Source organism: Myotis brandtii, unplaced genomic scaffold, assembly GCF_000412655.1.
Source record: "Myotis brandtii unplaced genomic scaffold, ASM41265v1 scaffold2, whole genome shotgun sequence".
Lineage (NCBI taxonomy): Eukaryota > Metazoa > Chordata > Mammalia > Chiroptera > Vespertilionidae > Myotis > Myotis brandtii.
Window position 1 is genome coordinate 2,144,893 of NW_005357451.1, and position 5,030 is coordinate 2,149,922.

A 5,030-nucleotide genomic window follows, 5' to 3' on the forward strand; every position below is an offset into this window, starting at 1 on the left:
CCCTGCTCTGTTCGTGACAGGGGAAGGCGCCCCAACCCCCTGATTGGCCCTGCTCTGTGCGTGACAGGGGGTGGTGCCGCAACCTCCCCATCGACCCTGCCTTGAGTGTGACAGGGGGCGGTGCCCCAACCCCCCAATCGGCCCTACCCTGAGCGTGACTGAGGGTGGCATTGCAACCTCCCGATCCGCCCTGCTCTGTGCATGACGGGGCGGTGCCCCAACTCCCCAATCGGCCCTGCTCTGAGCCTGACCAGGGGCTGCACTTAGGGATTGGGCCTGCCCTCTGCCACCCGGGAGCAGGCCTAAGCCAGCAGGTCGTTATCTCCCGAGGGGTCTCAGACTGCGAGAGGGCACAGGCCGGGCTGGGGGACCCCCCCCTCCCCTGCCCCCCGAGTGCACAAATTTTTGTGCACTGGGCCTCTAGTATTATATAAAATTATGTTATAACTAGAGGCCTGATGCATGAAATTCTTGCAAGAGTAGGCCTTCCTTCCCTTGGCTGCTGGAACCAGCTTCCCTCTGGCACAAGGGACCCGGGCTTCCCTTGCAGCCCCAGCTTTGTCCGGAAGGACATCCAGTCTAATTAGCATGTTACACTTTTATTATTATAGATATATTATATCATATTGTATATTTTCCATCACTATTTATTCCCTCTATGCCCTCTTCTACCCTTCCATGATCAATACACTGTTGTCCACGTCGATGATTACTCTCTCTCTTTTGTTTTCTTTTTTGCTCAATCCTTCCCATTCCCCTAATACCACACTCCCCCCACTAGAGCTATGTACCTACTCTCTATGAGTCTGTCTCCATTTTGCTTGGTAGCTCAGTTTGTTCATTAAATTCCACATATGAGTGAATCATACAGTACATGTCATTCTCTGACTGGTTTATTTAACTTAGCATAATGTTTTCCAGATCTAGCAATGCTATCACAAAGGGTAAATTTTTCTTCCCTTTATGGCAGAGTAGTATAACATTGAGTAAATGTCCCACAGCTTCTTTTAAAATTTTATTTTATTGTTTAAAGTATTACAAATAGTAGTACATATGTCTCCTTTTTTTCCCCATTGGCCTTCCCCCAACCTCCCCTACCACCCGGCATATGCCCTCACCCCCAGCTCAATGTCTTGCATCCATTAGTTATGCTTATATGGATGCATACAAGTTCTTTGGTTGACTCTTACCTCCCCCTCCAACCCTCCCCAGCCTTCCCGCTTATACACTCATCTACAGATGGATACTTGGGCTGCTTCCAAATCTTAGCTGTTGTAAATAATGCTGCAATGAACACGGAGGTACATATATTCTTTCAAATTAGTGTTTTGGGTTTCTTTGCACAAAAGACTTTGAATAAGAACAGCCATCATGAGAAAAAAGAATAAAGTTGGAGGAATCATGTCATGCTTCCTGATACCTAACTACACTACAAGGCCATAGTAATCAAAATATCACAGTACTGGCATAAAAATAGACATATAGATCAATGGAACAGAATATAGAGCTCAGAAATAAATCCCTGCCTTTATAATCAATTAATATTTGACAGTGGAGGAAAAAACATACAGTGAACTAAAGATTACCTATTCAATAAATGGTGTTGGGAAAATTGGACAGATACATGCAAAAAAAATGAAACTAGACCATCTTCTAACACCTCAGACAGAATAAACTCAAAATTGATTAAAGACTTGAATATGAGACTCAAAACCATAAAAATCCTAGAAGAAAACATAGGCATTAAAATATCAGACATTTATCATAGCAATATTTTTTCTGATATATCTCCTTGGGCAAAGGAAAAATAATAAACAAATGGGACTGCATCACATGAAAGAGATTTTGCACAGCAAAGGAAACCATCAATGAAATGATAAACAGTCCACTGAATGGCAAACATGTTCGTCATGATATATCTGATAAAAAATTAATATCCAAAATTATAAAGAACTTATAAAACAGCACCAAAACTAACATTCCAATTAAAAAATGGGCAAAAGACCTGAATAGACACTTCTCCAAAGACATATGAAAAGATACTCAGCATAATCATCAGATAAATGAAAATTAAAACCACAATAAGATATCACCTCAGACCACTTAGAATGTCTATCATCAAGAAAATAACAAGCAACAAGTGCTGGCAAGGATGTGGATAAAGGGGAACCCTTGTGCACTCTAATTGGGAATGCAGATTGTGGCAGCCAGTTTTTAAAGCAGTATGGAGTTACCTCAAAAAATAAAAAATGTGTTTGCCTTATAACCCAGTGATTCCACTTCTAGAAGACCATTTAAATCATAGAACAGTTCCCCTCACTTCAACAAAATGAAAGTCAACATTCTGATAAATTGTGACTGTGGGTTTTAGCTAACAACTGTTCTCATTAAAAATTCCTGCACAATGTATAATTTTACATTTCATAAGAATTCAATAGAACTTCAAGAACTAATACCAGAGTCTCTAAAGATATTATCCATGCTGTTTCTATATTTTCCCAAACATTTTAAAAGAAATTATATGTGAATGTTTTAATATTCCACCAAAACCTAAGCAGTTAGTAACTCTGTAAGTTGACTAATTCATCATTCACAAATCATTTAGAATGTAGAACTACATTAAAACAGGGGTGTGGAACATGGAAGCCCGCAGGACAGCAGGGAAAGAGAGAATATGAGTGAGTAAAGGAGCAAGAGAAGAGTGTGTGGACATGTGTAATGTGTGTGTGGGTGAGTGAGGAACAGTTAGATCTCCCAGGAGTCTCAGGGATTGGCAGATTGGGCTCTTCTAGACAGTGTGCCCCTGCTACCCCTGCAGAAGTGGCTTTGGCACAGACCCTACGCCATCTTGTAGAGGGAAGCACTGGAGGTCAGGAGGGCAGCCACACCAACACCCATACTGGCCTTGGGCACCACCCTTGACCATGCAGGGAGCCATTTAACAGCCATAATCTCCATGGGGACCACCACTGCACCCCAGCAGTGAATGGTGCAGTACCTCACAAGAGGTTCCCAGACATCTGGAGTGAGTGCTCACCAGAGAGACCTTCCACACTTCGCCTCCTTGCCTACGTGCTGGGACCCAGGATTCCAGGATCCTACTCTCCAAGACTCCACTGTGAGTGCACGCCAGGGGTCCCCCTGCATCCCACTCCCACCCTAGGCCCCGTAACTGTGCTGCTGTTCTGACCTAGAAACACCCAGCACCTACTTCACCCCGGTCCGGGACAGTTCTGCTAGGGAAACCTGAAGTAACCAAGCGTTCACCCCACCCTGGGCCAAGGAGAGCACTCCCTTTGCAACCCAGAGCAACTCGCACCTGCTCCACCCTGGCACAGTGCTATAGGGGCAACTCAGAGCAACCCCAGGTATGCCCCATTCCAGGCCACAGGACAGAACTGCCAGAGCAAACTGGTGTACCCACCCATGGGCCACAGGATTGCATTACATTTGCACTGCCAAAAGGACCTAGGGAGTGACCCAGCCACAGGTGCTAGGGCCACAAAGCAAATTGCATGCCAGAGGGCTCCAGATCCTCACAGGATTTCACACATTTCACACACCAGAGGACTGTGCATGTCTCCTCACTACCCTGAGCAACTGAAGAGGATAACTGAGGGACCAGATCCATGGGAGAAGGGGATACAACTCAGAGCAGAGACATTAAAGGTGTGAGATTCAAGGCAGACCCAGCTGCTGGGCTGATTTCTACACCATTGGATAGATAAGGGCTTCAACCTCTTGGACTCCAAGCAGAGTGCCCAGGGACAGAAAGAGACGGCAAAAATGGGGAGACAAAGAATAAGCAGAAGATAGAATAAAAAAGTTAGAGGACAGGTTAAAAAACAACCAATCTAAATAGCAATTGGAAAAAAATTTGAAAAGCAGGAGAAGAGTTTAAGGGAGCTTTGGGACAACATGAAATGAAGCAAATTCTACATAATAGGGATGCCAGAAGGTCAAAAAAATGAGCAAGAAATAGAAAACCTATTTGAAGAAATAATGACAGAAAATTTCCCTGACTTGGAGAGAAAAAAGTCACACAAGCACAGAGTCCCAAACAAGATGAATCGAAAAATACCCATACCAAGACACATCGTAATTACAATGGCAAACATTAATGACAAAGGAAGTATCTTTGTGTGTTTGTGTTTTAATTCTTTGTTGTTTAAAGTATTACATATGTTTCTTTTTTCCCTCATTGAACTCTCCCCTGCCACTCCCACACCCAGCACATACCCTCAACCCCCGCCCCCCCCCGTGTCTGTGTCCATTGGTTATGCTTATATGCATGCATACAAGTCCTTTGGTTGATCTCCTACCCACCCCTTTCCAACCTCCCTGCCTTCCCTGTGAGGTTTTATGGTCTGTTCAATGCTTCTATGTCTCTGGATCTATTTTTGTTCATCAGTTTATGCTGTTAATTATGTTCTACAAATGAGTGAGATCATATAATATGTACCTTTCTCCAACTGGCTTATTTCACTTAGCATAATTTATAGAGAAAGAATCTTAAGGACCGCCAGAGAGAGACAGAAAGTTACCTACAAGGTATCTCCTATTATATCATCAAATGTTTACTCAAGAGAAACACATCAGGCCAGAAAGGAATGGAAGGAAGTATACAAAGTGATACAAAGCAAGGGACTGTATCCAAGAATACTCTATCCAGCAAGTGTATCCCTCAAAATTGAAGGGTAAATCAGGAGCTTTGCAGACAACAAAAGGATAAGTGAGTTTATCACAACCAAGCCAGCAATGCATGAAATGCAAAAGGGACTGTTGTAAAAAAAAAAAAAGAATAAATAGAAAAGGAAGAAGGAACAAAATCATAAATAATAAAAATGGCTACAAATTCTTTTATTAAGTCTAATAGTTTTTTGATGGAGTCTTTAGGGTTTTTTCTGTATAATATCATGTCATCTGCAAATAAGGACAGTTTTACTTCTTCTTTTCCAATTAAGATGCCTTTTATTTCTTCTTCTTGTCTAATTGCAATGGCTAATACTTCCAGTACTATGTCGAACAGG